This window comes from Cyanistes caeruleus, chromosome 29, assembly GCF_971803275.1.
Source record: "Cyanistes caeruleus chromosome 29, bCyaCae1.hap1.1, whole genome shotgun sequence".
Classification (NCBI taxonomy): Eukaryota; Metazoa; Chordata; class Aves; order Passeriformes; family Paridae; genus Cyanistes; species Cyanistes caeruleus.
The window spans coordinates 2,986,571-2,998,614 of record NC_141729.1 but is presented as its reverse complement, the minus strand read 5'-3'; the positions used below and the strand labels follow the sequence as shown (position 1 = coordinate 2,998,614).

Sequence of the window (12,044 nt, the reverse complement as noted above, 5' to 3'; positions counted from 1 at the left end):
GGGAGCTGAGAGCCACCAGCGATTGAAGGTGGGCTCTGTTTAGCTGCTCATCACCCTCCAGAGCTCCTGCTCCCACCCTGCATATCCTGCTTGAGACCCAGAGTAAAGTAACTCCATGAAATCTCTGGCACCTCCAGGGAGAAAGGCTCCTCTGGAGGTTGATCCTGTTGGGGATGTCACAGCTGTGTGTACCAGCTGTGCTTTGATAATGCAGTTCAGACCCTGCAGGTTAAAGGAACACCCCATTCTCTGTGGTTTCTATTCTGCAGTGAAGGTGGGAACTTCCATGGCAGATTTTCACCTCAATTCCAAGCCTGAAGCAGAACTCAGAGGCTTCAGGGCATACAAAGCAAGGAGCAACTCGTGTCTCTCACCCCAAATCCCACTTTCCATCCCTGCTTCCATCAAAGGCCCCATTCCTGCAAGTCCAAGAGCAAAGGAAAGAGCAAGTCCAGCAGCAAAGAACCTTTTTCCCTCCCCTCTCTTTGCAGCAAAGGAACAGGTAAGCAGGGAATTTTGCTGTGCACTGAGTTTATGACATCAAGCATGCAGAGGAGCAGGTATTTATCAGCCAGCTCATCAGCTCGGTGTCAAAATGTTTGTCATCAAACTTAAACACAAACCAGAGGCACAAAAGTGCAGCTGGAGATGAATCACCGATACTTTCTGTGCTCTGATCAATACTTCTGCTGTGGTGAAATATGAGAGCAACAAAGACTGATGTTGAAACTGTAATTGAAGCACGAGAACTCCAACAAAACCTTTCCACTTGGAATATTTTAGAAGACTCCTGAAATTCCCACTATAGGTAAACCTATTTTCTCCCTGACAATTGGCATAAATTTAAAAGAGATTTTTATCTCCATCGATGCTTAAGGCATCATTTGATCCAAATTTCCCTGACATTTTCCCCTTTTCCAGCATGATTTTAGAGGCCTTAAGTGACTGCAGTGTGACCAGCATGGAATCAAGAATGTGCCTGATAAATAATAGCTCTGTTCTCAAAAATTAATGAACAATGTCCCTATAAATACACAATCTCTCCAGAATGACACTGGATTGTGATTTTCCTACTCTCATTCCCTGCATTCTTACACGAATTTACATAGGATGATAAATTATTTAGAAATCCATTTCTACTACACAAAATCCAGTTTACCCATTACTTATAAAAAGCCATTACAGCTACTTAAGTTTTCTATTACAGCCAATTTAATTTATTACAAAATAGCGAGTCCATAAGATTTTGATCTATCATAGGTACCCAGAGATAATGGAACGCTGGAGGATATTATGACCATGAAACATGAAGAAGAAGGGAAAGAAGTCATTTCCATTTATAGTGTAAAGTAAACATCGGAGATAATAAACTGGCCAATGTAACCAGGCTGAGAATTGGAAATGGAACAGAAGAAGAAGAAGAGGGATCCCATTTTTAAAGGCTTATTGGTTATTTATGTAGATGCTGGAAGTTATAAAAGGAAGAAAAACAATCTTGTGATAAAAGCTGCTTATTGGAACTAAATCTGAATTCCCATCCTGACTGCTCCGAGATGAGGCTGTGGAAGTTCTGTCAAGTGCCTGTGCTAAAACTCCCCGGCCATAAAATGGGAAGAATATTTCTTTCTCTGCCCAACTTCCCCTCCTCTGCACATTTCCAGTGGCACAAAGGCAACAGATATCTTCCACAATGACAAAATAATGGCCCCTGGTCTTTGGAGAAGAGTTTTTCATCTTTATTTGCACTTCTATGAATTGCTCTTTAGTTTCTTTTAGAGATTAACACACGAGAGTTTACTTCAGTTTGCTGTCACACTCTTTGGAGCATTTTTAAACATTCTCAAATAATTCCAGGAGGTTTAGGGATGTGGCATTGCTAAACTGGTTCCAGGTGAGAATGGCACCATGGCAAATTGTCCTCCCTTCCTGTGGAATGAGACTTCAATATGGAAAAGGGGTGAGGTTGGGTGAGGGGTTAAAAACAGCACAAAGCACTGCAGCTTTCCTTCTCCACTGATTTTCTGTGTAAAGATTTTCAAGTCCTATATTTGATTTTGCTGCCCTGCTGTATCAGTTTTCTGGGCCTGTTGGTGATTTTCCCTTGAGCAGATCCTCGACTCTCCTCAGAAAAAAAAGCCAAGTTCATTTGTGTCACCCAACACCAGGCAATTGCCAAGTTAGAGGAATAATGTTATTTTAATCAAACCACCAAACCAGATTGAAGCCAACAGCTGTAACAATGAAAGGAAGCTGAAAACCATTATCCAATTTACCAGGCATCAGTGAGCAGCTACAACTCCGAGCTGCACTCCTGCAGCTTGGCTTTAACTCCTGGTAAAGAATTCACTGCTTCATTGCTGATGATCCAAAAAGGGCAAATTGCTTTGCTTTCCTTTAAAAATCACATGCTGGAAAAGGAAATGAGGCAAGAAGTCAAAGGCAGCATCTGAGTGACTCTTGCAGCATCACTAAGGAACATCCTGTAAATCTGTTCCTCCTGATGTCTTCTCATTTAAACACAAAGCCCTGCTGATGGTGGGTAATGCTTCCTCTTCCTGATCAGCAGCCAGCTGAAATGAAATTAAACATTGATCCTGATCTTCAGATCTTTATCTTTAGGAGTTAATTCTGTTACTGTCTAGACTTTTAGGGGGGGAAAAAATTGTTTTTCTTAACTTCAGGCTTTGAATTAGTCCTCCTGCAGGAAAATGGGAATATTCACTCTCTTCAAATTGAAATGTTTGCATGACTGGAATATTTTAGTTAGTATTTTATTATTGAATAGTGTTGCCTTTCAATTGTTACCTGGACACAGGAACCCTTTCAGTTGGCAGCTGCTTTGCACCAGGGGCTGTACAAACACAAATAGACCAAAAATACAGACAGATTTCCAAAGCTTCCCATGTGGAAAACCCCCAATTTCTCTGCAGAAGTCTCAGAATTCAGAGGTGACATCAAAACAAGGTGCTGAACTGTAAACTTTAGGCCCATAAAACTTATTTTCCACGCTGGCTGTAGGGACAAGACTCCAGACATCTGGAAAGCAAAGCTGCCTCTCAAAACCCCCTCAGCAGCTGTGAGCAGCAGCTCCATTTCCGACTTCCAGCAGAGGTTGGATCAGCCACTGGTTTTAACTCACACGAGGAAGCACACGTTGGGATGCTGCAACAAAAGCAGCTGATTGTACCTTTCAAAAAAACACCACCTAAAAGGGAGAGAGAAAAGGGTTTGAATGCTCCGAGCCCAGAGTTGGATCTATCACGCGTTAACTTAAAAGAGAGAAAAATCAGCTTATTGCAAAGTTGCCAGCTTTAATCTTCCTGAATTGGTTTGAAATACGTCTTTACAGTGAAATACAGGGGTTTGTGTGCAGTAATTTCTGCACTGAGGGGATCCTTCTTTCTTTGCCTTTTTTTGCTTCTTTGTCAATTGAACTAGTTTTTAGCAATTTGCTGCTGTCTCATGATCACTGAATAAAGGGCACCCATGACCCTTGCTGAGAAACCACAATTCCCAGGAATTAAGTGCAAAAGGTTTCTAAATTGGCTAAGTTCTCATTCACCAGTAGCTTGAATTTCTTGAATTGAAAGCAAGGGCCAGTACACAACAAACTTCTTGAAACAGCCAAGGTTTGCTCAGGATCATGGAATCATGGAATGGTTTGGATTGGAAGGGATTTCAAATCTCATCACTCCCCGCCCTGCTCTGGGTAGGGACACCTTCAACTGTCCCAGGCTGCTCCAAGCCCCTTCCCTTCCCTTCCCTTCCCTTCCCTTCCCTTCCCTTCCCTTCCCTTCCCTTCCCTTCCCTTCCCTTCCCTTCCCTTCCCTTCCCTTCCCTTCCCTTCCCTTCCCTTCCCTTCCCTTCCCTTCCCTTCCCTTCCCTTCCCTTCCCTTCCCTTCCCTTCCCTTCCCTTCCCTTCCCTTCCCTTCCCTTCCCTTCCCTTCCCTTCCCTTCCCTTCCCTTCCCTTCCCCCTCTCTATTTCCACCCAAAAAAATATTAGAAATTCACCTACCACTGCACCAAAGATATCTTCCTCCACAGAAAATCTTCCCACACAGGTTGGTACTGAAACCATTCATGGATATATCTACAGGAATTTATTTATTTTAACTAAAGGTAAGAAAAATAACTACACAAGTTCCATGTTTTTATCACTTGTAACTCTATTGGCTGTATTCTCCATGGGGATTTTTATTTAAAAAATAAAAGCACAGATTAACAATAAAAAAATTCTCCAACAGCGAGAAGTGGTTGAAAAGTAATTTTGCCTAGAGCCTGTATCTTATTGATATTTAAAAATGCCATTTAAAGCTCTCAAAACATGTATGGAAAACACATGGAAATGGTTTTGCTGTTCTGGGGAAAATGAAGCCAAATAGAACAAAAGATTTTGATCATTTGCTCAGTTATATTCATGTTCTTAAAAGTTTTTTAGAACTGCCTGTAGATAGAATTTTTAAAATTCAGGCTTTCCTTGGCAGTACATTAAACCTCTGGCTTGTCCCAGTGATTTGGGATCATTTTCAGAAGCAGGGCTGGGGATTTTAACATCCAAAGGCTTTCCCTGCTTGAGATTCCTCATCCTGAGCAAGCTGAGGATGGCCCAACAGGTGTTTCTCAGCTCCCTCCTACAAGAAAGGGCTAAAATTCCAACATGCAGCTGCTCTTTATTCCCCAGCCCATTTCCAAAAGCTCCCCACATCATCTCCACCCTTTACTTCATGTGACTATTTTATGGCAGGGGAAACTGAGGCAATGAACATTTGTTGACCTGATTGCCTTCGAAGTTGCAGCAGGAAGAGTCAACAACTCCTATTTCACAGTGCCCATTCCCAAATAAATCCTTTTCCTGTTGAGCCCCAGATGAACTTCAAGCCTGCTTTAAAAACTCTTTATTTACTAGTCCTTACATGATGAAGACCCCACTTATTAAAGCTTTGGTTATTCCTATTAAATACTTCGGTGATTCTCCAAGCAAAGGAAGAGAAACCCAGGCCAGGAAAATTTTGGGTGTCTTTTTGATGTTTAAACGTCAGACTCTCAGATCTTTTTTCCGTTTCACTTGTGCAAAGCTCCTTTTGCTCAGGCCCTTTGGAAAGGCTCAAGTTGCCATGGCAATCTGCATCTCCAGGCAGCGCAGCCCACCGCATCCCCACGGCATTCCTGGCGAGCAGCATGGCTCTGGGGCTTGGAAACACCTCCAGGGATTAACTGGGCTCACTCTTTCAGGTAGGACAAGGTGAAGGAGCAGCCCAAAAAACCAAAAGGATTGGTTTCTTTCCAATTGGTTTTTGGAAATTTCCAAAGAATTGGAAGCCAGCAAGGGGAAGCAGAGCTGCACTTGGGGTTTGAGAGCTCTTGCCAAGCAAAGCGTGGATTCCTGAGCTGGTCTGAAGTTCAGCTGCACCTCCAGCCGTGGATTAGCTCAGCTCTTCATGAACCTGCTCTGTTTCCCTCTGGTCCCCCCAGTAAATACAGCAAACACTCCTCAGTGGGTTACGGAGCAGCTGATCCTCCCCAGCCCCTGCTCTCAAACCTTCCCCTGCTCTTCATCTCTCTCACAAGAAATCTGGGCTGAGAGGTTCCCCCCCACCCCAAAAAACAGCATTGCTTCATCCTGCTGGGATTCTCCTCCCATCCTGAAGCTTTTCTGCTCCTCCCCTTCTCTCTTTTACCTCCACAGGGATCCCACCCTCTGTCCTGATCTCCTGATCTGCTTCCCACCCCTTGTTCCACTCTTCCCCCAATCCAGCACACCTCCTTCCCCCTTACAGATGTATTCATAATAAATACTATTAATTACAATTTATATTATATTATATTATATTATATTATAGTATAGTATAGTATAGTATAGTATAGTATATTATAGTATATTATACATATGATATGATATGATATGATATGATATGATATGATATGATATGATATTATAGTATAGTATAGTATACATAATATATTATATTATATTATATTATAGTATAGTATATTATATTATATTATATTATATTATATTATATTATATTATATTATATTATAGTACATTTAACTATATTATTATATTATTATCATGGCTATATTATTATATAATTAAATAGTAATAATACAAAACAAACAAAAAAATCCATTTCTTTTGCTAATGCCTCATTTCCATTTCTTTTGGAAATCCCTGCAGATGGTTTGTTGCTGCTCTCCCGGATCAGCTGTGTGGAGAGGAACTGCTCCTGCTGTCCTTTTCTCTTGCCTGTACATCCTGTCCCTGGGGAAGCTCATTCAGCAGCACCAGCTCAGCTCTGCTGACAGCTTGCAGATCTGCCTCTCCCCCTAATGAAAATTACATCAGCTCCAACGATTAAATCTCTTTGGGGATGGAATTTTCAGAACTGGTTATTGGCTTGGAAACAGATTAGCAGATATTTGCCTGCCCATCACCATCCCTAGGTATAAATTTCTGACCCTTGCTTGATATCCATGACTGGTGAGTGCTTAACATGCAGCATAACCCCACCTGTGACAGGATTCATGGCTTAATCACCAGCACCCAGAAATGTGGCCCAATTCTCTTTTCAAAGAATATCTTGCTTGTCCTTCGTGCATTCCAAGTGTACAGACTCCAGGAAAGGAAAAAAAGCACGTGAGGATCCCCTACATTTTCCATGAATTTGAACAAATCTAATCTCTTTCCTGTGCTATTTCTCTTCCTAAACAAGGCTGACATTTATTTGCTTAAATATCCTTTCAGTTAACAGGTACCTGTCCAGTATTTGATAAATAAAAGAGGGGTAACATAGTGCTGGTGAATGCCAATAAATCTGCCATTGATTCCCAGCTGAAATCCACACAGGAGAAAATTGCAATTTTTCCCCTACATATGCAAAATCCGGTGGGATAAAGCAAGTAGGAGGCAAAGGGATTAACACAAGTTATAAAAGTGAGGACAAAAGTGGAAGATGGAAGCTTGGAGGGGAGTATTTGGAAGTGTTTCTCCTGCAATGCAGCAGAAATGCAGCACAGGGGTGAGCAGTGAGAGGGGGCCTGGGTGTCCCAGCCCTGGGAAAGGGCTGGAGGGTGAGGGTGGCTGATGGAAGAGCAATGATCATCCTGGAGCACCAACAGTTACCTGGTGCCACAGATTGCCAGGGATTCCCAGGTGCTTCCTGCCTCAGAGTGCCCAAACTGCAGAGAGCTGGCAGGAAAACACCTGACTGTGCCACCCTGTGCTGCCATGAGCCTCTCTGTGTCACCCTGAGCTGCCATGAGCCTCTCTGTGTCACTCTGTGTCACCCTGTGCTGCCATGAGCCTCTCTGTGTCACTCTGTGTCACCCTGTGCTGCCATGAGCCTCTCTGTGCCACCCTGTGCTGCCATGAGCCTCTCTGTGTCACCCTGTGCCACCCTGTGCCACCCTGTGCTGCCATGAGCCTCTCTGTGTCACCCTGTGCTGCCATGAGCCTCCCTGTGTCACTCTGTGTCACCCTGTGCTGCCATGAGCCTCTCTGTGTCACCTTGTGCCACCCTGTGCTGCCATGAGCCTCTCTGTGTCACCCTGAGCTGCCATGAGCCTCCCTGTGTCACCTTGTGCCACCCTGTGCTGCCATGAGCCTCTCTGTGTCACCCTGTGCCACCCTGTGCTGCCATGAGCCTCTCTGTGTCACCCTGTGCCACCCTGTGCTGCCATGAGCCTCTCTGTGCCACCCTGTGCTGCCATGAGCCTCTCTGTGCCACCCTGTGCCACCCTGTGCTGCCATGAGCCTCTCTGTGTCACCTTGTGCCACCCTGTGCCACCCTGTGCTGCCATGAGCCTCTCTGTGCCACCCTGTGCCCCCCTGTGCCTCTCCATGCCCCTCTGTGCCACCCTCTGCTGCCATGAGCCTCTCTATGTCACCCTGTGCCTTTCTGTGTCACCCTGTGCCTTTCTGTACCCCTCTGTGTCACCCTGTGCCCCCCTGTGCATCTCTGTGCCACCCTGTCCCTCTCTGTGCCCCTCTGTGCCACCCTGCACCCCTCTGTGCCCCTCTGTGCCTCCCCTCTGCTGCCCCGCTGTTCTGCAGCCTCGTCCCACGGCCACAGCTCAGCTCCATCCCATCTCCTGGCACAGCACTGAGAGAGACCTGGGACAGAGCTCTGAACCCTCACCTAAACACAATCAGGTCCATGAAGTTAATTACAGCCAATTCCTTGAGCTCAGCTTAGTTGCACTGGCAATAAGGCGCTGTAGCAGGAAGAATTTAAACCTCACTTGGCTGTTCCAGCAGCAGATCGAGGGCAAACACGTATTTAATTGTGCAGGGACCTTTGCATGCCCAGAATACCCGACCAGCTTCTGTGGTTTCAGCTCAAACAGCACCGAGCCAAATTCTGTCTCTCTAATATTCCACCACCCTGGAACCAGTTCATCCATCATCTAAATGCTAATCTAAAGGAGATTTTATTAACACCGCAGGAATAATCGACCCTGAAGTGGAGGAGAATGACTGTGCTGCTAACAGGGAGCAAAGCAGAGTCTCCCTCCAGAGCACTAACAAGTGTTGGGTCAGATTTGTGATCCTTCCAGGTGAAGTCTCTCTGTGGGATTCCTGCCTGCCTTCACACACATTTTCCAATGAAACAGGACTCCAGGCACTTGAAATGAGATAAAAACCATACCCATGTTTAAAATGGTCCTTCTCAACATTATTTAAAGCCCTCAGAATAAACAACAAGCACAGGGAGTGTGGCTGATGTTCCACAGGAGCTACAGGTGGGAGCACCTCCTGAGCTGGGGGAACAGTGGGAGAAGCAGCATTCAACATTCATTCAGAAGAAATCAGCAGCAGATTTAATACAGTGCTGGCACTTCTCTGTGGGACCTGTCAGCACAGCTGAGGTGGGGACACACACAGGGTGCACTTTCTTATGCTTTGGGGGACCTCCAAAAATCAGCAGGAGTTTTTTTGCAGAGCAGCCCTTGCACAGCAATAAAATCTGCTGCAGCCTCCACTTTCCCCCTCCCTCGCCAGCTGTTTCATCTCCAGAGCACATCAATACCTGCATTTCAGTCCCTGGCTGCAGGGGTGGGTTTATTGTCTCAACATCAATCAACTTCCCACTCACCAAAATTAAAGCAGCTCCTTCCTTTTGATTTCTGTATTCTCAGCCACTCTATCCCCTGCTGCTCCTGCTGGAGCCTCCCGTGCATCCCTGAGCTCCAGGAGCTGACTGCAGCTTTTCCAGAGGGAAGGAGCTGATTAATCACAGCCAGTTCTGCGTCCTCTCCTCTAAACAACCACAGGACCTTCATCCACCAGGGCTGAGGAGCCTTTTCCTCAGGCAGCTCAGCACCAGATCAATCGCTGCTTGCTTTGATCACCAGCCACCCTCAGATTGCACAAATCACTGGTTTCACCCAACTTTCATCTGCTACAATGCAGCAAAATACCTCCCTCTCCTTGGGTTTTTGTCCCTATTTCTCTTTTGTTTCTCTGCTCCTGTTTGATTTCGTGGTGCCCAGTTTTGTTTCTCGCCGTTTCACACAGCTCAGTATTTCACAGGAGCCTCAAACCAGGCCATGGAGTTTACAACCTTTCCTTCTCTTCCAGGGGACACTTATTCATCAGAAAGCTTTCAGCACCAGTTGCAGCTGTGCCAGAAAACTGGAAAATTATAAATACCAGGAGATTAAATCTATCTTTCACATTTAAGGGAGTCAGTCCTTTGATACTTCCTGAAGCCCTGTGCTTTAAATCGTTAATTTAGAGCTCCAAAACCTATTGCTGAAATATCCCCCTAATAAAACATCCTAAAGCAAATGGGTGGAATTGAAATGGTGCTGTTAAACTTTATCGTGCCCCAGGTGCTTTGTGACTCACATGGATTCTGAGTGAGTGTCACAAACTCACAGGACCTGTTACACATTTATTCCCCTTTGTCACTCAGCTCCTGCCAGGTGCCACTTGGGCCCTTCTGTGTGTCACACTCTCACTGCCACTCGTTTGGCTTCATTTCATAAACCCTTCAGGGGCATAATCTACTGCATATGGCAGAACAACACAAATACAAATTATAAAGGCATTTTTTGTTTCTCTCTACCTGGCAAATATTTGAGCTGCAGAAACGTCTCCACACTTTAAATCACTCCATCTTCAAAATGCATTATCAAGGATAAGGTCAGGTGAATTAGACCCTGTAAACAACAACCCTGTGGCTCTTGCAGGGAAGTAGAGGAGGAAAGCTGGAAAAAGTGCAGCTGTCATTTAATATAGGCATCGTTTTTGTATTTCTGTTCTAAAATGCAAGCCCCATATCTGATGAAATAATATATATTAAAAAATAAAACTAATAAAACCTAAAAAACCTAAAGGAAACAATGTATATATGTGATAAAAAAGACCTACAAAACCCCCTAACTAGTACAAGGCCTAATTAGCAGCCAGGACTCAATTACCTTGTTCATCAAGTGGTTGGCTCTGGAAAGGCAGCGACAGAATCCAGGCTCCAAATCAGCTGCATTGCTAATCCCTGACAAGTCTCACCTGCATGAGATGGTTCAATACATTTTTATTTATTTATTAAGTGCTTACACGTTTCCTGATTTCAAAATCAATTCTTCATTATTTCCCTGCCTGGGCAACGCAAATGAAGGCATGTGTGACTGGGGAGCAGTTCCCAAGATTTAAGAGGTGGAATGAAGACCTGGATTAGGGACCTTAATGAAGTTTTGGGCTCTGGAAATAAATCAAAGCAGCTTTCTGAAATATTTGCTGTGTTCAACAACCTCCAGATTTGCTGTGGAGGCAGACAAAGAACCTCTGCCAAGGTGAGGGATAACTCCAGCCAGCTCAGGGCTCCCCACAGAGGTGAGGTCAGCCCTAAACCCACCAAATCCTCTCCAACACTCCGCAAAGAACTCCAGTTCCCCCTGAAGCTTCTCCTGCCTCTCACATTCCATCACTGCCCATAATTTACAGTTCCAGGCTGGTCACCAATCCAGGCTAAACCCAAGGAGGAAAATCTCCAGTTCCAGGCAGGTTTTGAGGCGGATTCCATGCGGGAACAGCGCTCCAGGCACTTGTTAAAACCACGAGAAGCTGCAGCAGCCCCAGAGCTGGGATGCAGCAGGTTTTAATTGCCTCCCTCTCCATGTGCTGAGAGCAGCTCCTGCTCCTGCAAGAAGTGCTCCTTCTGGTAATTCAATTACAACAAAGAGTCGACTTGTGAGATTTACATTTTTATGTCAAAGATGACATTGGATAGTGGTAATGGGAACACCTTGGAATCTGTCTTTGCAGCACTAATGACCCTGGCAGTAATAAACACCTGGTGCTGTGACCCCTCCCAGGCTCTTTGGGGATGTTTATTGCTGGGGATGTGCCTGTTCTATTCAAGATATTGCCTAAAATAACCATAATCCTTCAGTTGCCTGCATGGATTCATCCACCCTTTCTGATTTCATACCTTTGTGGTGGAGAGAGTGTTTACAGGAGGATTTAGTGGGCTGTATAACTCCTCATGAAAAGAGAGCTTGTAATATCTGCAGATGCACAACACTTATTAATAATATTTCTGTAGCCAAAGGCTACAGACAAAATCAGAGAGCCCAATAATGAGCATTTTGCACATTTGTAAGGATGCTATAGAACCATTTTGGGATATTGTGCTTTTTTGCCAAATTAGTTATCTGCATCATTGAGCAAAGGCATAAATACAAAAATTTAAAAGAAAAACTCTCCACACACAGCTCCTTATCTAAGTACACATTTCTTTTGGAAAACTGCTTGAGAACCGAAAAAATAAAGGAATAACCTATGATATTTTCTTTATTTTATTATATTTTTAGCCCATTCCCAGTCTCCATTCCTCAGCCTATTCCTACCTGGAGATGAATTACTGAAAGCAATAAAAATTCCAACCACAGCTCTGCATTTTTGGTGTGGTTCAGATGCCTCCCAAGGGACCCTCAATCAGTCACAGCTGTAATTAAGCAGAATAAGTAAAGGGCAGGTTAATTTATTTATATATATGTATGTGTATATATATATATATATATATATATATATATATAT

General features: G+C 44.3%; 2 long non-coding RNA genes across 2 annotated transcripts; one reads left to right on the top strand and one right to left on the bottom strand.

The window, feature by feature from the left end:
- Positions 1–1,194: 1,194 nt before the first annotated feature.
- LOC147648924 (uncharacterized) lies at positions 1,195–4,646 on the bottom strand. Its single transcript, XR_015279735.1, has 3 exons — positions 4,017–4,646; positions 2,806–3,205; positions 1,195–2,570 (listed from the first exon to the last, which is right to left on the bottom strand). It is a non-coding gene; the product is annotated as an uncharacterized LOC147648924 (long non-coding RNA).
- On the top strand, positions 2,321–9,280 carry LOC111938793 (uncharacterized). Its single transcript, XR_002869087.2, has 3 exons — positions 2,321–2,535; positions 5,077–5,233; positions 6,180–9,280. It is a non-coding gene; the product is annotated as an uncharacterized LOC111938793 (long non-coding RNA).
- Positions 9,281–12,044: the final 2,764 nt, after the last annotated feature.